The following is a 27,112-nucleotide window of genomic DNA, read 5'->3' on the forward strand; positions in this document are numbered from 1 at the left end:
TACAGGGATGCACAAATAGGAGGCAGCAACATCCACAGGGTGGCTGGGTTTCCACTATCTGGAGGCAGAAGAGGGATGTAGGGGAGAGAAGTAATTGTCTTCTGTCTCTGTGTTGCACAAACCGCTGTAAGAGGGTCAGGGCATGCTGTGAGAGGTGGCGTTGGAACTGTCAGGCATAGATTTGATACCGTGATTCTTCCTCTCCAAGCGAAGAGCAAAAGCAGGTGGCAGGGTGCTGTGCTCCAAGCCATTGCTTGCTACTCAGTGTCTCCTTGAACACTGCAATGCTGAGAGCTTCAGGCAGAGCTGTGCCAGCTTGTTTGCTCTTTGGCTTCATGAGATCTTCACAAGGTAAAGAATCGCATCAGATGATGTTCTCTGCAGATCTACTGGCGCTATGTCTTTTTGCATGGTAACCTGCATGTTTGAACAAAAAATCTTACAGAAAACGGGCAGTATTCTTTTATAAAACCTCAAATAACAGGTCCTACATGTTTCTGAGTGATTAATAAAGTTTCTGCTGTATTGTAAGGGCAGGAATAGTGTGAAGCATTTTACAGTACAAGGCAAAACCGAGGTCCCAGCCTTATAGCTGGGGTTACAACACTCACGTGGCGCTGTGGGCTCACAAAGAGGCCAGCTGGCTCCAGACCTGACTCTGGACAGGCGGTGGATATCTGACCCTTGGGCACTCCGTATCTGGGGCCCAAGTACACCTAGCCCCAGGCACAGCCTCTGCCTGGCTGCCTGACCATCCATGCCAGCGTAGATGGGGATAAATATTCAAAGAAAATAGGCTGACGGGGCAGGCAGCTTTCTGCCTTAGCAGTCTGCTGCTCTGATGATGAGGAAGAATTTAACGTAAAAAGGGGCAACACACATTGTTGCCATGACAGATGCAATCTGCCGATGCTGCCACAGTGGCCCTGAGCCTACAAATCCGAGTTTAGATCCTATTCATCCAGCTGCAGCTGAACTGCAGGCACAGCAGCTGCATTTCTTGTACCAGGGCAAAATTTGGCTTAATTTCTCTGCCTTAAGAAGAGCGAAAGGAGAGCCAGGCTGAGGCTGATGTTAAACAAGGTGAACCCACAAGCTATGTTGATTGAAGCACTGGGACTGAGAGCAAAGGAAGTGTCTGATGGGAGTGGGAAGAAGAGCAATGGGAAGAATAAATAATCTAATCACACCAAGGCTGGGATCTGCAATCCACACCCAGCTGCCAAAGCAGTATTAGCCGTTCGTTCAATCTTTTGTGTAAAACAGTGATTTCCATCTGTGTTTTCTGAATCCAAATCCCACCAAGGCTGGTCATCAGCAGAGTCTTGAGGGGGCATGTGTGTCACACAGGCAGAGGTGCTGGAAGGGCTTGGTTACCAGCAAGGCCAGCAGCACCAAGGGAGTCTGATCCCACTCTTCAGCCTTACCTGTTTTAAAATTCCATTTAATTTCTCAGATTGCATGTTGAAAAGAAACCCCGCAAAAGGTTTAATGCTGTTGTCATCCAGCCTTCCAACTGTTTAGTTTTCAGAAATTACTGCATGAGGAAGGGGGAGATTAGGTACTGGCAGTCGGCCCTCCCCTCACCCTGACACAAAAATGTGGTTATCAGTGCTTTTAAGCAAGCTAATTGATCACTTGTTAACAGTGGCCCTGACCGTCAAGGTCTGGGAGGGGCAAACTTGTTAAAACGATGGCTGCTGTTTGATATTTTAAATTTTGAGTAGATAAAGCCAATTTGCCCATGACACAAGGCTTAACATCATATTGTTTTGAGAAGCGCTGGGGGATTATTGGTGACCCCCAGGGGTCACGCCATAGTCATTTTTCCATGTCATTTGGCAGGGACAGACCTCATTAACACACAGTACAGGCAGCTTCTACCAGGATGTTAAATTAATGATGATATGGAGGCAAGAGTCCTATCTGCAAAAGGCATGCTGTCATTTCCTCTACCTTGTGTAGAGTTTCCTTTGCCATCTCCTTCACAATTTTCTTTAGCCTGCAAACATGTATCAGGATCTGCAGAGGATTTTTTTTAAGGTTGGGTTTGCACCCTTGTGCTGTCTCTTCGTGAAGTTGAAGGAGGATTGACAGTTGGGGGATTGCAATAACTGATATGTTCTTTTTCTTCTCTCCCCTCACCACTTCTAACTATCTGAATTGTCAAGTTTGGGATCCTTCAGTCTGACAGAAGTGATACTCAGAGGGGAGAAGCTTAACAACTTGCTTGCATTCAGCTCTCCAGGCATGATCAAATGTTGGGTTTGCTGTATCTTTTACATGTTATTGTTTGACCCAAAACAGCAGTCATTTAAGTTGAAAGCAGTGGCTTGAAAACAAATAGAAAATAAGAGCTGTAAACTGACCTAAATTCCTCCTCTTGACTCCTGGGTCATCCCACCAGCCTCCAGGTGCCACGGGCTGTTTACATTAGACTTAAAAAATGAAGGAGAGAGCTTGCAGGTCCCTATCTTTGCATCTACAGCAGTGTTTGACCCAGTCTGTAGCCTCTGTTCCCTGGGTCAGAGAAAGGAGAGTGTTTAATAATGCTAGTAGCTAGCTTATGCTGGCTGTTGCGCCTACGTGAAGAAGTGTCTGAAAGACACTAAAAGCTTGACAGTATTATACTTAGATGAATCTTCTGATAGAAGAGGCCAAGTGATCCTTCTCCTGCAGTGACTGCTGTCAGTTGTATACAGAGTTTGACTTTTATGCTAGAAGCGGCAAGGTGAGAGGCATGGGGCAGGGATGAATACGCAAAGATCTATCCAGTGGTTTCAGGAGCCGGTGAGAAGTGCACAGTTTGGGGTCAGTGGCCGCCGTTCTCAGCTGCTGCTGGCTACACAGGTGTGATGCAATAAAAATATCTCATCCCTCTTTGATTTGGCCTCATGGCGTCTAAATCAAAAAGGAAAGTAAATCACACGATTTCAGAAACGGTAAAGGACTCAACTGTGGAGCAGGAAGAGAAGCTAAAGGCAAACCAGTTGACATACAGGTGAGGGGAGAGGGGGAGGGTGTGACTGGTGCTGGAGACTGAAATATGGCAAGGAGGAAGGTGGAGGTAAGATGGGGACAGGAGGTGAGATGAAGAGGGAGCAGTGTAAAGAAGAAGTCAGGCTTAGGTGGACCAGAAGCTGAAAAGGCATCATCTGTGGGCCTTGTTGTCTCTTGCAGCTTATCCAACAAAGGAAAAGAGCCTCTGTAGCTCTCTGCAACTCCCTGCTGCTTCATGGCAAAGGGCAGCATAATGAATCTGACTACTCCCCTGCTGATGACTCACTTAAAGGTCACAGTGATTCCACCTCAAAATGTAATAGGCCTGAGAGGTTATCTGTACCATCCCTCTTGTGCTCTGGCTGGAACTCATTGGTATGCCTGTTTTTTCAGATAGTGATTTAAAAGCTCCGTTAAATGCACACCAAAAATCCATTAGAGGAGTACCTTGTTTGCTGAGCCCTGCTCTTGCAAATTAACCAGTTATTACCAATCTGCAGCCTGAGTGCAGATCTTGGGGAGGCATTCTGATACCAATCAGCACCTGAAAGATCATAGGGATGTGGGGGTGTTTTTTGGTGGTTTTTTTATGTTGTTAAAAAATTCTTGGTTGCAAATCCAGGGCCATAGTCAGAAAGTCAAGCCATCTCCCAAAATGCGAATGCTCTAAGGCTAATTCTATTTACATGGTACAAAAGGGTACACAAAAAAAATATTAATAAACAGAATAAATAAGTGCACTTCCCTCTGCCAGGCTGATCTTGTGTATCATGTCTCTCAGATCAGTACATAAACAGTCCCTCATGGAAACATGGGCTCCTTTTTCAATAGGGGATTTCCCACCAGAGCTCTGCAAGAATGCGTGTCCTTGTAATGCTCTTTCTGAACAAGGACTGGCAACAACAGTTGCTAGCAGGCTTGGATGGCTTTGTTAAGAGCAGATATTTATGTTGCTCCCCTTAAAAAGAAAAATGTTAGCGCAGTGGAGGTGGAAAAAAGTCGAGATTATCTGTCAAACTCGTGCACACACTGTGGACTGTAGCAGTGAACTAAGAACCAGGCTATATTCCCGTACCATGTCCCAGCTTGATCTCTTCTATGTGCCTGGTCCCAATAAAAATCTGTACCTCTGTCAGATATAATAACAGCCTATGCCTTCCAAGCTTGCTGGGTAATTATTGCAACAGCAAGACTAAGCCTCTTGGAAACCCACAATAAAACTTTGCTGTATCCCCTTTTTCCTGTTTCTCTGAAAGCTTAACTCTGGATTGCCAAACTCTGGAGAAAGCAGAGGGCAAGTGCTGTCACCCTTCTGAGGTCTTGAAATGGTTTGCCATGGACTAAAGTACAATTTTAGGGTACATCATGTCAGGAGAAGTGCCAGTGACAACACACTCAAAAGTAAAGGCTGATTTATAAGTAATCTGTCATTAAGTGTCAAATGTCTGGGAAGCAAAATGTCAGACCTTAAAAAACCCAACCAAGCCAGGAATGTTTAATAAGATATTCATGATGGTAAGATAGGCAGATGGTAAAACCTGCATTGAAACTTTCATCCAAGGCCAGGTTGGGTGGTGTTTTGAGCAACTTGGTCTAGTGCCCCTGCCCATGGCAGTGGGGGTGTAACTAGATTATCTCTAAGGTAACTTCCAACACAAACCATCCTATGATTCTGTGATTGAAACTGAAGTGTGTTTTAAGATGTAATAACTGTCTGCCTCCTTGCTTCAAGAAGACTGGTTGCAAATTCTTTTTAGTTCATGTTCTTAAACACAGATATCATATGGACCAAAAATAGATGCAAAGAAACTCTAGTGACCAGTAGACATCCCACTCACCAACGTGCCATTAAGAAATACAGACGGTAACTACAATACCTGCTTTGCTGAATATATGTTCATTATATTCCACTAAGTGATTTCTCTGTCTCATTGGGCTTCATGACAACTGCTGGATATTTGAAGTCTTTTGGGAAGCTCAAAAATCAGTTTTAGTGTTGTATTGTACTTACTCTGATTCAACTTTTACCATTTCCCAACCCCTAGCCCATCATTATGCTTTCAGAAAGACAGGTTCTTCCTTCCAAAGTCCTGTACTAAAACTTTTGTTTAGCATGTCCAAACACTTCAGCCTCATGGTGCTTTTACATTTTGGGAAGGGTTATTTAGAGCTTTCCAAACTGGGCAAATCTTTCCCTGTCTGACAGCTAATATTTTTATTTATTTTCTTTAAGGAAACATGCTCACAACCATCTGAATGATGTATGAACAGCAAAGCCCGTTACCTACACGTGCATAAAAGCCAAGCTCAGATCTGCTAGTGCAGCCTTTTTCTCTGGAGAGACTCCCTATACAGTCCAACTATACATATTGTTAAAGTAGACCAGACATCAGAATTAGTAAAAATAGATGGAAAATAAAAAGATCTGTATGTGTTAAAGGTGAGGGCTGGGGTTCAAGTGAGGAGACCCTGTTCTGCATTCTGGAACAAACTTCTTATGGGGCAGTAAGCAAGTCCCTTCACCTCAGCACAACTCTTCTCAATCCACCTCCCTCTTGCTTGAGCTGTCCTGAGCACTGTGTCCTGCTTAACACAAATGGCCTTTGTACCACTTGAGAGAATAAAGTTGCTGCCTCTCACCCTTCTGATAACAGATGCTGAGTTTGTAGATAAAGAGGAGGATTTGGCTGGAGGCAGAGGTAGGTGGTAATGCTGAACCTCTTACTTCCCTGTTTGACCACTGCAGTCACTCATAGAGTCCTAGAATCACCGAGGTTGGAAAAGACCTTTAGGATCACTGGATCCAACCATAAACTTAAGGTTATGTCCAACAAAGTCCACTGCCAAACCATGTCCCTAAGCACCACATCTACACATCTTTTAAATACCTCCAGGGACAGTGATTCAACCACGCATGGTCTCAGTGTGACAGAAGAAGGAACACGTTCTGTTCTCTTTTGCATGTCCTTAATTTTATGGAGATGAAATTATTATTTCTACCTTACCTGAAGGTATCACGATGGGGATATTTGCAGCTAAATTCACACAGGCCTCCTTCAAACTAACCTCTACTCTCTTGCAGAGAGCAGTCTTCAGTTGCATTGAGGACAGTTATGCAACCAAGTGAAGCTACTTGGAGAGGTAGGTAGAAAGCTCTGCTATCCTTGCTACGGTCTGCTACTCAGGACTGACCTAAATAAGGTTGTGGCAGGGGTTAAAACATGAAAGGATAGCTATGAATGAGACACTAATAGAAGCAGACAACACATCTGAAGGGGTGACAGAGAGGCAGAGGGTTAGTCAATGGAGCAGAGGTTTAGGAGAATTCTAATTAGGGTTAGGAGGATGTTACAATCAAAAGTGAGGAGTACTATAGTGATGCAGCTGGCAGCTAAAACTAGTTCTGGTACAGTGATCAGGATGGCTCTATCTGTAGATCTGTCATGGCTCAGGGTAAGGAACTCTGATGTAAGAGTGAGGATGTAATGTGGTGTCTTGAGAAAGAATGGCAATAGAAGAAATCATCTGTGTGAAGATATTTCCCCTCATCCAGAAAGTCCTTTCTGAGTCTTTGCTGATCAAAATCATTGGCTCACTAGTGAAAACCTGATGAAAAGTTTGGAAAACAGTAATGGATGAAATGAGAATTAGACTGGATCAAGAATAGCATCCCAAAGAAGATTGAGGTCAGGATGTATTTAAAAGGAATTCCAGCAAAACGTCTCATATGAGCCTAGAGGTTAACTGTATGCTTCATCCTTACAGGAGATTCAGGTGGATCTTTCATGACTGAAGAGTCCAATTTTGTTCCACTTTCTGGTGTTTCTTAAGACATCTTTAAACTCTGAGTTTATGGAATTTATGGTGATGGAAGTGAGCCTTGCAATTAGTGTGTGGAAAATTTCTAACACTCTCTCAGACAGGGCTTCATCTCCAGCTGCTGCAGCTCTGCTGGCCGGGAAACTGCTCTGTAGGTGGGATAGCTGGAGAAGGGACCTGTGGAGTTTCTTAAGATTTACAGTGGAGATCACGTGACAGGTTTTCAGTACATCATCTAAACCCCCCATATGACTGAAAGGTCTTGGTTTTCAGAATAGCTAAAAGGAGAAATAGGGAGGGAAGACTATAATTTCAGGTTGCCTCTGGTGAAGTGACATGTGCAAAACACTAACGAGGGTTTTTGGAGGGGCACACACCCCTTTGTTTCAGCTTCAGATGAGGTTATGACTGCAATTGCTCAGGTGAAAAACAACTAGGCAGCAGAGCAAAATTTTCACTAAATTATATGAATTACATAAAATATATGTTTTAGGCAGATTTGCAGTGCTCTCATCCATCTGAGCATGGCTGTATGCCTTCTCCAGCACAGCAGCTTACACACAGCAGCCTATCCTTTAATCCTGCAAGGTTCTCAGAGGCCTGCTAAGAGAGAAGAGGACTTGTGACTAACTTCTGCTCACACCTTCCAATGCACAGTTAGCCTTAAAAGCTGCAAAAACAAATGCCCTTCCCTTTCCTGGGACAGTCCTGAACTCAGTGACATTTGTGGAGGGCAATTTGACAGAGATCAGCTGAGTTACTGCAGACTTCTTGTGACTGTCAACAAGATCAGCATCTCTCACCTAACTGATAATCTGTTGTGCTTTGCCTTACTTGTCATTTTCTGTTATCTGTCTCTGTACCCACAAATGATGAGAGTGCACAAAGAGCCTGTTTTGCAGACTGATAGGGTATCTCAGAGGAAACATTTACAAAATGTTGGTATCCCAGTTTATATCGGGATTATATTTCCAGTAAAATAAATATATTCCCCTCCTTGGCATCCGGCAATGGATATTTGGCAGGCCTGGGCTTCGCCTGTTACTTTCCTTAGGTGCCATTTCAGGTTGAATTCTGGGTTTTGTTCTTATGGTGACTCAGCCAGTGAATTGCAATTTGAGGGTCTTGCAGAGATGGAAGGGAAAAGTCTGCCACTAACACAAAGCAGTCAGACAGACAGTGGCCCTGTGCATTTCCCAGGTAAGACTGAAGGGGCCAGTCTATGCCTCATTCAGAGCTGGCAGAGCTAACATCTAACTCACAGGGAAGAAACAGTCCTAAATTGAGTATCTTTATATAAGAAAATGCCCCATCTCATTTAGTTGTCAAAAGTTTTGCAATCATCCTCGAGTGTGAACCACAAGAGCTGGTTCTTGTCTATCAGCTGGTTAGTCAAAGGAAACGGGGTGTATTTTAGAGATTCCATTGTCACTTCATTCCCATGTTTATTTGTCTTCCTCTGCAGAACTCTGAAAGTGATGAACAGCTTGTTGACTTCTGAACCCGAAGATAACTTTTTGAGTTGCATCTCATATTGGAGGGAAAGAAGTTTAAGGGGAGCAGAGAAGATTTCAATAATTTTGTGCAGCCAGGGTTAGCAGCAAGCCATTAATTGTGTGCAAAGGAATGCTAACAGATAGATAGGCTTTTTATTGTATTTTTTTTGCAAGCTGAATTGTTAATGTGAAATGAATAGCTGCTGCAGAATGATTGCAACTCACATAACCAACTAGGATTTTACAATCTTTGTCTAAAGATATTTAAAAATATTAACACAGCTTTAGTAGACTACATTAGTATGCTGGGATAACAAGGCTCTTTGGAAAACTTTGGAAACTTCTTCCCAAACCACCATCAAATTACCTCAAAATTCTTATTTATTATTACTTAGAGAGCACATTAAGTGCACACTGTGCATTGTACCAAAGCCATGGTCCCTGCCCTGAAGATTTTACAAGTCTGAGACTTTGATCTAATACCTACTTAAATCTGTGGGAGTTTTTGCCTTGATTTCAGTGTGGGTTGGATCAGATCCTCCTATGGCATTTAAAGAGACTTAGCAACAGTTTTTGTTCCACTTCAGTCAGCTCACAGCAAATTCATGGCTGAGCAGTTCCCTGCACTGGTCCCATTAAATGCAGTGGGGACCTTCACTCTGTGAGTGAGTGAGCACTTACTAACCTGGGCAAATGGAGCCCTGGTGGGAGAGAGAGAGAATGGAAGGGTGGAGGTAACTGTGCTGGTTTGCTGCTGGCTTCTTTGCACCAGGAGCAGCACGATTGGCTGAAAAATACATCAGGCTAAAAATTCCTTACCTGTGCCCACTGCCTGAGCATGAGCTGTGCAACCACTGCCTGTGTGGAAATTTCTGAGGATGTGATTCCCTCCACATTCTGCCTCAGCAACCTTCCAAGTGAAAGCTGTGCATACACAGCCTTTGCCCCAACTTATTTAACTGCTTTGACTCACTCCAGCTTGCCAGGGTGAGGGGAGTTTACAACCCCTTTTCAGCTACCACAGCACCAGCTCTGCCAGCATTCATCCTGTCCTGGGTGCTTGTGTGGAAAGGCTGTTTGTGTGTAGTTTTGCTTCAATACAAATGCTTTAGGCCTCAGTGCAGAGAAGTAATTAAGTATATGCTTGACTTTAAGTCCATGAATGATCTCTGAATCTGCATCTTTGTACTCAGAACAAAACCCCTTAAATAAAGGAATAGCTTGAATGCCAGCAGCCCAGCTGTTTTTGAACAACCCTCCAATAACAAACCCAAGAGTATTTGCATTGGTAGAAACAAATGTTGGATAAGGAGGCTGATTCACTGTCTGGCTTCTGGAGACATTTTATAAATAGCTACAAGAAAAACACAGGAGGTTTTTTTATTATTATTATTAGTTGATAAAACATGTTGACAGAATCCTTTTCAGGATTGTAACTTGGGGGCAGCATGTCTTTTTGGACAGCAGACACATGGCAAACAGTTTACTTGCTGAAGAAAGCCAGATGCTCTGTGTCCTTGGCAGGCGACTTGTAAGATTAGGGAAAATCAAGCTTGTGACTAGAGTGTGGTAAATAGGTAAAATAAATAAATAACGCACTTGCACTGCCTGCAAGAAACTCCTTTGTCCTTTTTGGCAAGAGAGCTGGTTTTCAGCTACTTTCCCCCCCCCAGTGTGTGACTGACAGGGAAGAGCAGACCACCTGAGGGGAGAAGTGCTTCTTCTTTGTCAGCCACTGCCCTCTCAGCACAGGGCTGCTGCGTGACTGAGCTCAGATGCCTCTGTGGCCTCTCACAGAGTGTCCCAGGGAAGATTTATGGGCATGGTGATGGTCAGCTGAGAGGGTGAAAGAAGCAAGCAAAAGTGAATACAAGGGCCAGGAACATATGTGTTAAACGTCCTCCATCGAGCAGTTGCCCAGCCTGACTTTGAAGCTGTTATGTGGCAAGTAGAGACCTCTGGTAAAATATGATGGATAATAACCCAGAGATCAAGGGCCAGAAGACAGGAAGTACAGTATGTCTCCTACACATACGGCTTGATCCATAGCTGGCGCAGATCGACATCATCCCGTTGGAAGAAGACACTTTGTATAGACTGAGACCAGCTGAACACCAGAATTTCCAATAAAATAAAGTAGTTCTGTGAATAAACAAAATATTAGTGGAGGAAAAAACAGAGATGATAAAGTTAGTGTTGTTTATCCTTTACACAGCTGGTCTTTTCTTAATTTTTCTTCAGCAGATGTCTGAGCTGGCACAGCTTAGAGATCAAAATATTATACTGCTTTCAAGCCAAATCGGGAAGGGGGCAGGAGTGCTGTGAAATATTCCCTGGACCATTAGAGTTTATGAACCAATGAACTTGATAGACCATGTAGTAGATTTTTGAATATCTCTTTGAAGCCTCTGAGTTCCATATGCTCTTACCCCTACTGTCCCTCCAGGTATAACATTACTCTTTCTTTGATCAGGGTTCCTCCTCAGTCAAAATATTGACACTGCTTCAAATACCATTAGAATAATTCCTCTGTTGCCTATCCCCATAAAGAGGAACATGGGAGGATTCCCCCACTTGCTGTTCTCTCCTATGTAGGCTTTATATGTGACAGTATCTGAATATCTTCCAGTAATGCACTGTCATGGTGACAGAATCTGTTATTCAGTGTTATTCTCTTTCCTTCACTCCCATAAGAGACTGGTGGGTGCAAGGAAGGTGTCAAGGGAAGTGAGAGGACTCAAGGAAATTGTTCTCTATCATGGGGGCCCTGCTCATTCATGTGGTCTTCTTTCCCTTTTGTTCTAGTGCAGGCAGGAAGAAGTGAGTTACCTTAGTGTCATCACACAAAGGTAAACCAGAAATATTTTTGATTGGATTTGTTATTTGAATAGCATGAAGGGAACCCTGAAAATTCTGAGCATTTTTGATTTAAACAACAAATTCCCTTCCCTGTCCAGAGGGCTTAAAGCCATTATAGACAAAAGACACTGAGCAACTTATGGACGATACATTACATGGTGAGCAGGGGAGTTGCTCAATGCTGCCTAAATCTCCGTAAAGCACAGGAATTTGAAAAAAAAAAAAAAAAGTAGGTGGCAGTGCCAATGTGATTTGAGCCTCTTTCTCAGGAAGCTCAGACTCCCTCCACCTCCCAAAATAAGAGATCTGATCTGACATCCCTCTTGTGTGTGGGCTGAGATCTCCCTGTACCTCTTCTGGTCTGGGAGGATCATTGTATGACCTCTTGCAGCTTGAGGATGACAAGAGATGAGTAAACGCAATGAGCACTATGAATGTGTGGGAGAGAGATGCTCGTGGCTGAAGACCTTGTAAAGCCCTTGATTTTTTGTAAGGTCTATTTTTAATGATTGTAATATTCTATTAATATTCAGGGGAGATATAATTAGGACATTGTTTCTATTCTGAGGTTGGTTTTGTCTGAGTATTGGTTTGGACTGGAAACCAGTGCTTTGGCAAACTCCTGCTTTTGTGTGTTACGTTATGGGAGAGCGATCCTTGGCTGCACCTAATGGGATTGGAGTTAACATTGGCTGGACATGCTCACCCGGTCAGCTCCAACCGGACATCTGGTGGGATTTTGGTGAGATGGTCACCATTTTGTCTGAGGCTCAAGTGCTTTCAGTTGCTGGAACCTAAGGCTAGGAGTTGCATAGCGTCAGATAAAAGAACACAAATAGTCAGATGTTAGGATTTTGAAGTGTGTTTAATGCAACACTTCAAAAAATGTGCAGGCTATTTCATAGTTTTCTCTGATTTGTCCAAGTCTAATCTGGTGTGGGCAGTGTTTTCTTAAACTGTTTCCCTATAAAACCATCCTGCATAATCGTGCACTAGACTATTTATTCCTGGGGATGGCTTGCATCACACATGAAAGAATTTAATAAGGACACTTGGATGGAGTACTGTTATTCATGGAGGGAAAGGTCGTGTTCTGTGCCTGCACCAGCAGTGGGTGGCTGCAGCCTTGGGTAGCACAGTGTTGGATCACTGTGCTGCCAGTAGATAGGGGACTTGCCTGACAGCCAGCCACACTGCTTTTGTCATTACTGCAGAGCCAGGGCATCGTGTTCCTCCTTTCAGGCTTTGTTATTTATATCACTCTGTAAACAAAACTCCTGCCTTTTCCTTCTGATAAATACTGAAGAAGCCAGTGCAAACTAACATGAATGGGGGAGTGAGTGAGCATATTATACTGTTGATATATATTGGTGTCCCCATGTCTTCTGTTATGCAAGGGAGAAACTGGTGGCTAGTTTTTGTTTTTATTTCTGGAAAGTGATCATTTTTAATCCATAGTCTTTCTCCCTTTGCATCCAGCTCCTCTATTACTTGCCAAATTTTCCTTTCAGATGTTCTAGGAACAGCCTCGTGGCTGCAGGAAAACTGCAGGGCTGCCAGCCATGCTGTGCCTCATGCCCAGTTGGGAACTCAAATCCCCCCAACCCAGCTCAGCTGGGGGCTCCCTGGCTCTGCAAAGCACAACAGTGTCTTTATTTCTCCCCTTTTCTTTACATCTCTTTATACCAAATGTTTTCTCATTTGGGGAAATGTAACTGACACCACGATCCCATTTCCTTTGTCATGGACCTCTAAACTTTCCCCTTTCCATTTAACTGTTCCATGCATGTAAATTTATAACATGGGATTTCTTACACAAATAACCTGGTAGAGACACACTACCTCTTTCCACTTGATTTTTTTTTTTTTTAAGGAAAAGAGAAAACAAATCAAAGGAGATATTATGCAAAGGAGGTATCCTTAATCTTCAGGAAAAGTACATGTAGGAAGAAGAAAACAGAGCTTAGTCCTAAAAGAAAGAAAGGAGAAAATATACACCTTTCTAGAAGAGCTATGTGTGTCTGTTGTGCTGTGCTGTGGACAGAACACCAGGTTGTTCTTTTGGAAAAAAAAAACAAACAGCTATGTGGAGTTCTGTGTTGATTGGGCATTGCCAAGCCTGGATTAAATGCGGTAAACAGAGAAGGCCAGAGGATTTCTGTTTCCTTCCCTACACTTAACTGCTGTCACTGCCAGTCGTGCTGATGAAGCATTGCCAATGTCAGTAAGGAGTATGCCGGTCACAGTATTTTCTTGGTTGCAAATCCCTTTTCTTTGCATCTTGGAATTGACTGCCATGACTCCATTGGCTGTTCATTGTTAACAACAGCAAAAATTAATGCACATATGGTTGCTGTAGTAAGCATGGTAGGTACTGAGTGCTCAGAGAGAGCAGATATTTCACAGAGTCACTCTTCTAAGTAAAAATGAACTTCTGGAGAAGAATTGATCCTCTGAGTTATCATTTGTGGGGAAGAAAAAAATCCATACTTGGTCTTCAGCTGTGAAATGGCTTATGTATTTTGTGTGTGTGTGTGTGGTCTAGACTCCTGTGCAGTTTAATCATAGCCTAGCCCTGATTTTCCCATTGTTTTACAATTAAGGCATGCTCGGAGCTTTCCAATCTTTTTGTCTTTCCTCAGCAATGTTTATAACTTACCACCTAAAAAATGGTGAGGGTTTTAGAGTCAGTTTTCATCTCTACCTCACTGCTAGGTGACCTGATGAAATACAGTCTTGCCATCACCCTATAAATCAGCTGTCTCAGAGGGGAAAAAGGGACTGTGCAGTAATTACTCTGAAAAACTTGAAATTATCTATGCCTGATGCAGCTGGGAAGACTGCTAATACGTAGTAGAAAGTTTTGTGTATGAGTAACAGTGAAGAGTTACGTATGTCCTTCCTCCTCTTCCCAAACACTTGCAGATGATTGTCAATACAGAAATGACATCTTGGAGCTGCTGTGCATTCACATGGGGCCACTGACCACTGACAAGTCCTCTGAAGTGTGAAAGCCCTTCAGAAGCCCCAGGCAGGGGAGGTGTTCCCCTTTGCTTCCCGCGGTTACAGCTTTTTAGGGTAACAAACCCCATCTGGCCCATGCCCCATGTGGGAGTGGTGGGGCAGGAGTCCATGTCTGCCTGGCACGCCATCCCTGTGCCCAGCTCCATGTGCTGCCCCACTGTTTTACTTTGAACTTCGATCCTCCTTTCTCTTTATTTTCTCAGTGATTGAGTTAAGGGCGAGGATTTAAGCTAGTTGGTTTAAATTCAAGCCATATGAGACAGAAGTGATTTTCTTGGACAGGAAAAATAATCTTGGGGAGTTTATAGGACTTACAATTGCTCTGTATTTTCATGGAGTATGAGCACAATTTGTCTCTTTACTTCTCAATCTCAATGTCTTATTGGATCTTATTGGATTAGCTTGTTGTTCTTGGAATTTCCATGTACTGGCATGGGCTCAGCAAGCCTTTTTTCACATTTGGTTAGCCTGGAGAGTGCAGCCTTTCTTTTACATTGTGGAATTCCTTGTACAAATGATCTCTGCTGATCATTTTCTCCTAATTGTATTCAATACAAGCCCATTTCTCTCCATCCAGCACTCCTTGGACCCAGGCTGACCTAAGCTAAAATCCTGGACAAACCAAGCACAACTAGCCAGAGGAAGATGCTATTAACGCTCCTGTCACTTGCTTACAAGCAGCAATTCCCCAAAGAACTGGACATTGGTAAGTGAGGAATTTGCCAAAATCAAGAATGGTGTGGTAGTGCACGGCTTTGGGATTTCAATGAATAATTAAGGAGAAGCCTTTGAAGAACCTTTCTGCTTTCCAAGTATCATGGGGCAGCAGCATCTGATCATCTTCCTAGAAAACTCCATACCCTTATATTGCTTACCTTAAATGAAATGGCAGTCGATGCAACATGCCTGCAGTGCCGGCCTTCCCCCATGGTGCCTGCACAGCAGAGTGTCTGTAATTCTTTACACAGAAGTCAGACCCTTCTAAAACCCAGACATTCATATTCCCATCAAAATCTGAACAGTGGGATTTTTCCATCAACAGTTTCAGGCTATCAGCCTCGTCCGTGAATGAAAAATTCATCAGGCAAAGGCTAAAGAAGTCACACCTGTCAGCCTGACACACTGTTTATCTCGAAGACTTTACTTCAGAAAGTATAAACAGTAGAATATTTATTTTCCTTCCTGCCATCTATGAGGCCATTCAGCAATTTGAAAGCTCACGCACAGCTTTCATGAGCCAACCTTAATTGCACAGCAATGTGCCATAAAAACAAAGATTAGGCATTATTATCTAGGAACCAATTTTACATTTTTCTCCTCTGACTTGAACTGTTTAAAATATAGGGCACTATCTCATTTTGGCTGTGCATAAATATCTCAGTTGTCAAACTGCCCTTACTCAATCAGCCAACTTTTCTTGGTGGTTGAAAATCATAGTGTTTAATTGTGTCAGCCAAGGTGAAAAATGTTATTGGTTCACCACCTGGCTGCACCATACAGTTAAAACAGGTAAGAAGCAGAATGTGGATTCCAGGGACTGCAAAAATATTTTACCCATTAAGAAATTAATATGATGCAAGAACAGAAGGAAGAAAATAAACAGATTGCGTGATTCTTTATCCAGGTGCATTCTTGCTTTCTCCTTACTAGCTGGCTTTGAATCTTCCAAACAGCATGTGTTTAAATAAGGTGCAACAGGGGCCCAAGGCGTCAGGAAGACACTTCTGACAGATTTCTACAAGCTTTCAATTAGTCTGTGGCTTGATAGTCTTCTAAGTGTTCAATAGTCACTGTCACCTACAAGAGCAGAACTGACAAGTAAAAAGCATGATGGAGCAACATGAAATCCAGTTTTTCTGGGCTCAGTATTTACTGTAATTCTGGTGACCTCACCTGTCTTACAACAGAGAGGAAAGCTGTTCAGTGCAGAAATTCATAGCAAACTCCTTGGGTGCAGAAAAAAAAAAAATCTCATATTAAGTTTCAGCACCGGCTGAATGCTCTCCATGCTGGACAAAAGTTTTGGCAGGCAGTGTAAACCATCTGCTCCTAGAAATAGGTTCCAAGGAGGTGGCTTATGGTTTATGGTTCATGGTATTTGAAATCCCTTCTGTGTAACTCTTCATCAATGAAGAGTGCAACCGTGGCATTAGCTACCTGATAGGAATCTCCCTGAGAAAAAGCTTTGGGGACTAGACAAAGGGGAATGCATTGTCCCATATCAACTATAATTTACAGAAAATCAATTACCTCTTGTGTCATGCACATATAATGCTATGGTGGTTTTATCAGGAGAAATGTTAATGAGGATTTTTGTGGTAGCTGAACTACCTGTAATCTCTCTCCTTTGTCTCACACAGATATTACCAGATGTCCAAGGTCTAGCAAACTTAAGGTGAAAAGAGGGAATTAGGTAGATCCATTAGGCTCTTTTTCTGCATACCGTAGGCTATGATTCTTTCACTGAGTGACTCACACTCTAAACCAAATACTTACCTTGAACGAAAGCATTTACTTGTTCAGCCAAACCCCCTCATTTCTGTGGAAGTTAAATGGTGGGACAGACTGAGCTAAGTACAACTTGCACTAACATGGATATGGCCGGATGAAGTGCATTCACATTTCTTCACAGTCTCTTCTGTTAAGTTGGGAACATTGCTGGGTCCCTAGCAAAGTTTCAGATGTGAACCAAGAAGACCAAGAAGAAGGACTTCAGGAGGCCAGGCAAGGCGAGGAACGAGAGCTGTGATATGCAGTCCTTTGGCCAAAGAAGGAGATGTAAGGAGCAAGCATTGATTCCTGGTCCCCATCAGAAGTTTGCAGTGAGGCTTGGCTGTGGATCTGGGAAGAGGGTGAGACACCAGGCATAAGAGAAATGCTTCCAGCATGGCTGTTTGGATGCACAGAGCTCACTGTTACAAGCTAAATAGGCTCTACAGACACTTTCACTTGGGATGAGTGGAGAAACAGGGTGTGGATACTATGAATTGCCGTGAGGGTGACAGCCTCTTTCTCCTGACCTTTATTTTTCTTTAGGGTCCACTCAGACACACTCCCTGTTTTGGCATTCTGAGAGTCCTGCCCATACTTTGTGCATCCAGGGTTTCAGTGGGCACAAGTCTGTGCACTTGTGCTCACAGCTGCCAGCTTTTCTGTGGGAGGGGGATGCCATGGTGATCCAGCAAACCAGAGGGGCTCGGTCTGGCTTGAGAGTGTCAGGAGATAGCCTAGTGATGTGCAGGGGCAGAATTATTGTCCCAACTGTCTTCTTTTGCAAAAGAAAGATGCTGCAATTTATATTCCCCTGTCCTGTCATTGGTAAATTCTTCCTCACTTCCTGACTGTGTCTTATGCTGGGTACTAGTCCAATGGAACAGAAATCTTGTTTTGCAGTCCTAAGGCAAGTTTTGCTGTGAAATAAAAGGACATGGTCCAGCTTTAGTTTTAGCATGCTGTACTAGTAACAATTCACTGAGCATTCTGCTTGGTCAAAGGGCATTTCCTCCCCTCCTTCCTTTCCTATGTCTCTGTCTGCCTCCCTCCTTCCCTTCATCCTCACTAGTCTCTTCTGAAATTAATAAACATAGAGTGTTTGTTGACTGGGTGGAGAAATTGCATTCAGATCACATAATGTCTGAGACCTGGTAAGTGAATCTGTTCTGATCTTTGCTAAATGAAGCAGGGTGCCCTCCAGTCTAGTAGTAAATATCTTAGAGGGAAAGAAAAAGGAAAAAAAAAAAATCTACTTTATATTGCTATTAATTAGAGAACCAGGTCAGTATGATTTGCAGCTCCTTGACCCTTCTCATTTATATATTTATTTCAGATAAGATATTGTGGTCCTCATCATGATGGAAAAATAAAGTCTGTGGTTGGAACCACATTACATAGTACTCACCAAAAACTGGCACTTCTACAGGTCATTATAATGTGATAAATATGTCTGGGCCAGGGATTTTCTAGGGTCTTTTGGGTATGCACATATCACCCAATTCCCTTCTCAGAGAGATTAATGTATCTGAACACAGATGGGCTCCCAGGCCAAAAGACAGAAGCTGTAACAGCTCCAAAAATATGCATCTCTCTCAGGCAATATGACAACTTGCCATCTTCTGCTTCTCCCGTTAAGAGATCTCGAGCTGTTTGATGTGTCTGGGATCTCTCCCCAGGCCTTGTCCCCTGCATTTGTTGCAGAGGCAGTTCTGTGCTGCTGTGCCAAATCTGGTTTCTCTAGGAGGTGTCTGTCAGAGCACCATCCTCGGTAGGCCTGACAGGTTATGTGTAAGTGGATGCCTTGTTTGCCTCTTCTACCAAATTACACCGTTTCCCTTGGGTCGCTCTCAAAGACTTCAGCAGCACATGCCTTCCTGTTTTTTATTTGGATGTGTATGTGTGTGGCTCTTCTAAACACTGACAGGAATTTCCTTTCCTGAGTCTAGACATCAGCCACTCACTATTTCTGTAGCTTGCTAACAGACTGTCTGCTGCCCTGGGCTCTTTGATTTTTCCCATGAGAGCAGCAAATTCGCACTGGGCTGATAGAAAGGGCCTTGTATGATACTCTGGACATGCAGCCTGTTTTTTGCTGGTGGTGTTTTAGCCGCTCTAATGATCTATGCAAAGCAAACCCAGCACCTAGTGGGGGTTGTTTCTCTGTGTGTGCTGCAGGGTCTGTCCTTGATACCCTGGTGTTGCCAGAGCACTTCTGCCCCAGGGAGAAAGTGAGATGGTGTGATCCCAGCCCAAGCTGGTGTGACCTTGAAATGCTTGAAATGATTCCACACAATGGAAAGATACACTGGCCAGGCAGCCATCTGGGAGCAGGCAAGCCAAGGCGAAGCTCTTCCCAAGCTGACGAAGCTGTCCCTTTCCCGCTGAGTGGGATCCCCTCAGTGGCACCCTGGGGCTTCCTGCACTGATTTCGGTGTTGGCTGCAGCAACTCTGGGGCTCTGCTTAGTTAGCATGTTCCCAGATAAAGCTCTTGGGATGCTTCCTGGATTTTCAGACTCACAGGACATGGGCTACTTCAGATGAATCTCACAGATTTCAGTGGTCTTTCAGAGCAAATTAAGTCTGTCAGTACTTTCCTGGAATTTGCTGAGAGCAACAGATGGAACCTGGGTACACTAAGTAGTTTTTTTTTGCAGCTTTTCTCAGTGGCTCCTGTTTTATAAATTTCTCAGGAAAATGAATCTTTCTAGGCGAGTGATTGCCAGAGGGATAAAAAATCTCATAAGATTTGTCTCAGTGTGCATCAAGGGTGAGCAACCAGTGACTGCACAGCAGAGGTTGTAAAATGGAGCAGAAAAGACTGGTAAGGTGACTGAAAACAGATTCCCACAACATAAATGATTTATCTCCCCCCTGACTTTCTAGCCTGTGACTGTCCATCTGCATGAGTGTCTGACTGCCTGTGTGTCATTCCTCCTTGCCTCAGAAACTTTTGAAGTGGTTGCCTTGTTTCAGCCAAAGTAGCTGAAGGATGAAGACCTCAGCATTGCTTAGGTCCTGGGATTTTCTGGAAAGTAGGCATCTGGTTGGGAGCAAGAGATTCAGCCAGTGCTCCTCAGCTGGAGGAGAGGGTGCAGGACTAGCTGAATCCCTGTGATATTTTGTGGGATTATCGTGTGTCCACCGGCAGGCAGGATGGTAGAAAACCAGACTTTTCACAGACATGCTTATTTGTGCATTCACAGAAGCCTGCTACAAATACAGGTTACGTAACACTGCAGGATGAATGAGAAGTAAATGTCTAGATGTGGATACAGTCACTGCTGAAAGTGCTGTAGCTTTGGCACAGTCATCCCTGTGCCTCCCCCATGAAACATGACTGTAAAGGTCACATCCTGACGACTGTGGGAGCCTGTGGAGCCAGTCAGTATGGACTTTTTGAGAAGTCTGCCTTTGGATTCCATTTTGCAGCTAGAGCCTCTCAAAGGATGCAAGGAAGTTGACAGAAATAAGAATTCATTACTGTAAGCTTTCTTTTGTAACGGGGAAAATACAAAATTTCCAGGTGATGTGGCATTTCCTGGGGAAATAAATAGCCAACAGCATACTCAGAGTGACATAAACAGTGCTGTCCAGGAAGGCCACTGGTGCGAAAACATACTTTTCAAGACGAGGAATGAGAAATTAGGCGGATGAGGAATAAACAGTGCAGATCCGGTGAGGAAGTAGTGTGTCCTGGGTAGTGGGGACAAAGTGCCACTGGGCGAGTGAGTGAACAGCAGTGGCCCAAGATGCCAAAAGCTGGCAGTGAGTCTGGGCAGGGAGACAAGGCTGGGCTGTGTCCAAGAACTGCTCAGGAGCAAATGTGTCCCACCACACCTGGTTCTGCTGCCTCCCACACTGGTCTCTGCCCTTAGACCAAATGCTGAGAACCTGTAGAGATGTCAGAGGGGAATTATCAGAGAGAACTTGGTGTTAAATCCACTTCTGGCAGCTGAAGACGTGAGAAGCTCCAGGTTGTGTGTTTATCTCAGTAGGAGACAGAGAGGCCTGCTGGGTCTCAGCTTGAAGTCTTTGCATGGGGTGGAGGACAGGATACCAAGCAGACCTCATTGTGCCTTGAGCACAGCAGGATGTAAGACTTGCAAATGAAAAATCAGAAAAATCCAAATTGGAAATGGCCTAACCATTAGGGTAACATGAGGCTGGAATGGCTAACCAAAGATGTGGTGAATGCTCCAGCACTTGAAGTCAAAATCAAGATACCCTGGAATTCCCACAAGGCTTGATTGAGAGATCAGAGAGTGAAATGCTGTGGTGCATGCTATGCAAGAGGCCAAACCAGATGATGAGTCTGGTTTGCTCTGGCCTTCAGAAATATGAACCATTGTTGTAGCAAGGATCTAGGAGAATCACCATGAGACAAGAAACGGAATAATTAAATAACCACAGATTTGCAAGGGCTCACGTCAAAGAGTGGACCATTTTTTTTTAACCAGCAGCAGAGATTGGAGGGAGATCTTGGGCAGTAAGGAGGTTGCTTTGTTTTCCTATTTGGAAACTTGCCCACTGAAAGACTTCGACCCCAGAGATAAAGTTGGTCTTCATACTAGAGGTTCATGAGCTCATTCGCGGACAACATTTATTGGAAGATTACTGGAGTTTCAATGTGGGCTTATCCTAAAGTATTACTGGCTTCTAAAATGCATTCATCAGTCTTCAGGGTGCAGTAAGGCATGGTCTTGCACAGAACAGATTTACACAAATGGTTTATTAACAAAATCAGGATTAGGGCCAAACAGATGTCAGTATGACTGATTAGCTCAAAATAAACGCTGTTGTGAGATAAGAAATAGCTGTGTTTTTGCTTCGTCTTCTTGTGGTTGCATACTCAATAGATGATGGGAAATGACATGTTAGGTATGAGGTAAAATGACTCATCCACGGCTGCAACTCATAGAAGGCAGAGCAGAAGAACTCAGGAATTTTCAGTCCATGGGTATAAAATAAGCAATGGCCCTGATCCAGGAAACTCTGCCATGGAGACAGATCCCCCCAAGGGGTGCAGACTGACTTTCCTAGGATTGTGCAGGTGTAGGTTTTTATTTTGGCAGCTGAAACTCCCTAAGCACTAAAATTACTGTAATTTTCATTATGCCACGTGCATTAAAGTTCTAAGAGGTGAAAGTATTAGAAAAGAAGTAACAGTTGTTCTCTCATGAGACTTTAAATATTAATTGATTTGGCCAAATGAGGAATACAAAACCTTTTAATGGTTTCTCAGTGAGAGGAGAAATCTGTGTTACCTTACTTGGTCCATGTCATCAGTATGTGAAATAGTAGCAGATGTAGAGACCAAATCTAGTGCTAGAGGTCAGAGAACTGTATTAAACATGAACTGGCCACGTCCATCGACGTACATTGAAAACTATAGATCAAGTTCATTTCCTAATTTGCCTTACAGAGAACATGAAAGTCAGACTAAAGGCAAGGAGAGGAAAACGGCAGGAAGAATTCTTTTTTGGGCACTCCCTTTTGTACAAAACATAATTTCTTGCTTAAACATGGTAGAAATTCCCTATTTTTTAACATTCTAAATGAAAAACTGGGATTTGCATTACAAGGTGCTCTGCTTTGGTAACTGTATAGATCCATGAAATCAATTTCTAGTCATTCAAACAATTGCATTCGTGTTACCATTTTCTAAGCAAAGCATTTGGATTTTTCAATTTAATTTTCAGTGCTAATTTTTCACTTCAGTAATTTAAGAAATTAACTATCCAAACCATTGCTAAACAAACTATTGTAGTCAACCTAAGCGAAGTCCTTCCCTTCATCAGCTTCCACTTTTCATTGTGAAAGTGAATCAGACAAGGAGAAGGAGGAACTGTTTCAGATCACTTTGAAATTAAACTGTTCTTGATTAATATTTCTTACAATTTTTGTGATCAGTAGGCAAAGACATCAACACAGCAAAAGTCCTACATGTGGGCTTCCTTGAAAACATGATGCTGTTTGATGTGGATTGCACTCTACATGACTTAGTTAACCTTTCTGCTAACTAAGAAGCAGTTAGCTTCTTAGCTGCCTGGATCACTTTGTGTCTTACTGATTTCCAGACTGAAGACGACTCTGTTCATTTGCACTACAGGATCATTATGAGAATAAAATTCTAAAAAGGAAAAGATTTTCCACTTTGATTGCATCCCTGATCTAACTCTTGTGTCTAGATATGCCATTCCTTGTGTTATCCAGGCAAAGACATGTGCAGTCATAATTTACTTCCTATCCTACCTTGATCTGTGCTCTGCCTCAGATACTAAATGATCTCCAAAATCAAGGGAAAATTTTTATGTATTTTTTGCCTCTCTCTGTCCTGTTCTCTGTCCTTTTACCACTGTACAGCCTCTGCTTTCCCTCTCTGCTTTTAGTCAATAGTAAGTGTTGAGATAAAAATTCATTAATTAGCATAGTCCTACTCCTTGTTCTCCACGGGACCTCTAAATATTTTCTTATCATATGGATGTTACTCAGAAGCATTAAAGTCTAATCTAGGTTCCCAGAAATGCATGGGGTTATTTTTACATATTTACACTGCTTTTGAAAAACAGTCTTTCCTAAGAGTTTGATCTTTGAATTGGGGAAGATCTGCTTTCTTAGAAGGAATGTAAGCAGTCTTGAGGAGATGGGAAGAGAGGATTTAGTATGATTAGGTTGTAATTATCTCATTCCCTCTTTAGATATCAAGTGCTTAATTTATGAGATTTGTTGCTCTACAGTCCTATCGAATCAAGTGGAATGAGAACAGCACATTCAACAAATAGTTCAGTTCTTACCTTGACCCAACACCATCATTTTAAAAAATAGTGGCTTGGAATACACTTTCTTAGACAGATCTCCAGCTGATGCAAACGGTCAGTACCACTCTCAAGGTGAGTGGAATTGCATCAGCTTGTTGCAATTCAGGCTTTGTCCTTCCAAACTTTGCTGTCAATAAGACCAGTACTCCTCCTTTTTACTCTCCTCAGTCAGAACATTTTTGCTGCACTGATTTAATTTTCCCAATAATGTGTGGTATTCCACACTGTGATATTCCAAATTTCCAAGTATCCCTGAACCTGACAGAAGTCTACAGTGACTGCTCTCCTTCATGTGCTATGACCAGACTTAGTGCAACTGCTGGAAAGGGCTAAGGCAAACAGGAACTCATGGGCTGCGGGGCCTTTTTTAGCCCATGAAGGTGGATGGTTCTTTGGGTGCAGTGAGGGCTATGACTCAGACTTGAGGTTCTCCTTCACAGGGTGCTGTCAGAGAGGAGATAAAAGTCCCTACGTGCAAAGCAGAAAAAAAATTAAATGCCTCTGAAAAGAATTTGTCACAACTTTGCAACCAGCAGTGGTAATGGTTTTTGCTCAGGGATTGTCATGATGTTTTTGTGAGTGAAGGCCAATTTTCGTTTCAAGGGACTATATACTAAGTTATTTAATCAAGCTAAATTATTCCTTCTCTCCTCACCCACAGTTAGATCATGGCAGAAAATTAAGCACAGCCTTTCATTCCACCTCTTCTTGCCTCTCTGTTTGACCTAGACTTTGGGGAGCCAATAAGTTGTCTGAGAAATTGATTTAATAAGGATAGGAGAATTAAAAAGGACAAAGAGACACCTGACTAATTGGCATTTCCAAGAGTTTTTTGTAATCAGCCAATGGGGATTTTATAAGGTATGAAGTATTTGCTTTCACATAAATTTCTTCCACATTCTTTCTCTCATGTTTGCTCAGTAAACCTTCTGGAATAAAGTTCACATCTTCTTTGTAAGCTTTATACTTGGGAGGTAATTGAGTCGGCTCTTTGTTATGAGAGCATGTACTCATTTAATTGCACATATGTGTCTGTGAACACACTATCCCTGCTTCTCTCCTAAATTTGATTTGGAATGAATCCCATGAAAGGCTGTTTTCCAGCGTTAATGGATAGAAGGTCTTTACCAAGGGGAAAAGTATTCAAACACTAAATTTAATCAAGTTAAGTTTAAAAGTTGTTTCTTTGCAGGAACTCTCATTGAAAACATGCAGTTTTGAAAGTAATTCCTTTCTTCCCATAGCAATTTAATAGCAAGTATCTTCTACTGATTTTATGATTTGTAACGAATCAGCTTTTGTTTTGAAAATATGGTATAGTAACATGACAATTGAATGGCATGACAGTAACAAATTTACGTTGTTGTCAGAGTTACTTGTTACATCCTGACCTGACCTGCTGAGCAGTAATGCAAAACTTTGGGAAGATGAAATCCTTACAGGAGATGAAAATGAACACTGTGGTAATCCTTATCCCATTTCTGGACTTAGGGTGCTGACCTTAATGTAGCGATGCAAGCAAGTATTCATCTTCAACATGCTGCTCTCAGGAATAGCAGAGCAAAGTGCAAGGAGGGAGGTGATCTGAAGGCCTGGAGATCTGTCCCTTAGGCTGAGAAGTCACATTACTCAAACCATGTTAAGCAGTATAGATAAGGTAAACTATACTTTGCAATGCAGTGTGTCAGTTTGATAGATGACTGTCCTGTGGGCTTTTTATCATTTTCCATTAATACGGATTTTATTGTATGCCAAGACTTAGCAACTTATTGTTATGAGCTGACAACCTGATCTTTTTATTTAATTTCTACTTAGCATTTGCATTTGTTTCGCACTAAGTCAGATAAAATTGCCAAGAACTGAGTTCTGCTTGAAAGAGAACATCAAGATTAGGGTCAGCTGATTTCTTGGCCACCCCCTGGCTTTAAAAAAAAAAAAATACATTGCTCCCTATTCTGTCTCTTCTGGGGAATTTGGAAATATTCAGGTCTTGGGGTTTTGGCCTATCCCTAGAGCAAGACTATATATGTTTTCAGACACCAGTATTTTCCAAGCAAAATGCTTTCCCTGGGTTCATAGGATGTTTGTAACGGAATACTTGATGTTCAGCTTGGGTGGTTAGGAACAAGTAGGAGATATGAAAACAGTACAAAACTGAGTGTTGTAACCACAGTGTCACAGAGCATAGCAAGGAACTAGAGTCTGTTTCCATGGGGCAGAGACATTTATTAAATGATCTCAGCAAAATTATGCTTCTGATTTTGAAATTTATGCAAGTAGTAGTTGTTTGAATTTCCAGACTTCATTTGGGCACTGATTTATTCTTTGTACTGGTGCAAATACTCAAACACTGGTAGACAGGTGTTGTACAACCAGCCAGTTGTGATGTCATTAGATCAAAGACCAGTCTCTTTGAGAGCAGTGTATTTCCCTATCTTCTACATATCAGATCACCAATTAACGGGATGCTAGCTGGAATTAACTGATTAAAGAATTAGGAAGTGGTATTTTCTGCAGAAAATGAGGAGCATCTTTTGTTGTAGTCTGTTCTGACTGAAGCTGTGGTTATAACTATAGGTTAGGCCAGAAGGAGAGAAATGTTTATTCATGTCTCTTTCAAGGTGTTGGGATTTATGGACAAGTTCAGAGCTACACTAGATTCATGTCTTCTTTGAATCCTGGCTTAAATCTGAGTTCTGTATCCATGGTCATAAAATGGCTACTGCTGAGGTATGTGTAAGAAAGCAATGGCACAGATTTCTTTTTTTTAAGGTTTATCCAGGTGGAGCCTGTCTAAATTTTGCTTGACAACTTTCAGCTTTGACAGAGAATTGAAATTCCTGCAGTATTTTAGCACCTCTGAAGTGCCTACTGTATATGGAAGTGTTTAACTTTTTTTTTTTTTTTTTTTTTTTTTTGCTAAGAAATAAACTGAAACCTGATGTTTTTAGTCGAAGATGATACCTGGAAATGTTCGGGTGCTCTGGGCTGTGTCATAAAACAGGTTGGGTTTTTTTTCTTAGTTATTTTCTGTTCACAATTATCACAAATTATCACAATTTGCTGATAAATTTTTGATATGCGTAACAAAAAGCAATGTTGGCCAACTGACCTACAAGGACCTGGCACGATGTTGGCCTTTTATTAGAAGGGAACTGCTGCCTTGCATAGACAGAGAAGAAAATATAACTGTGATTTTTCACTCTGTCTGAGCAGCCCTGGGATGACATAGCCCTGGAAGAACAGCAGATGCAATAGAGCCCTCCAGAATTCATCTCAGGACTACGGGGACTGGGTCTCCTCTTTCTCCTGGACTCATTTTCATAAGCTTGATCAAGCTGTTAATACTCTTCTTGCATCAAGTGCCCACAGTGCTGCTTCATCAGAGGAGGTGAACAAGAACATCCAAAGAACAAGGTTTGCTCTTCCTATCTACAGCGACCACAGAAGCATAGAAAGGGCTAAGACAATCCCAGACAACACTGTCAGCTTAATTACAGAGAATATCAGAGCTTCAGTTCCTGATACCCAGTAGTTTTCATCCAGAGAGTTTTGAAGATGGGCCAGATGCTTAGCGAGGGCAGATCCACATTGCATCACTG

This window comes from Empidonax traillii, unplaced genomic scaffold (genome assembly GCF_003031625.1).
Source record: "Empidonax traillii isolate 1590-97213 ecotype Southwest subspecies unplaced genomic scaffold, ASM303162v1 scaffold191:size1449129, whole genome shotgun sequence".
Taxonomy (NCBI): domain Eukaryota; kingdom Metazoa; phylum Chordata; class Aves; order Passeriformes; family Tyrannidae; genus Empidonax; species Empidonax traillii.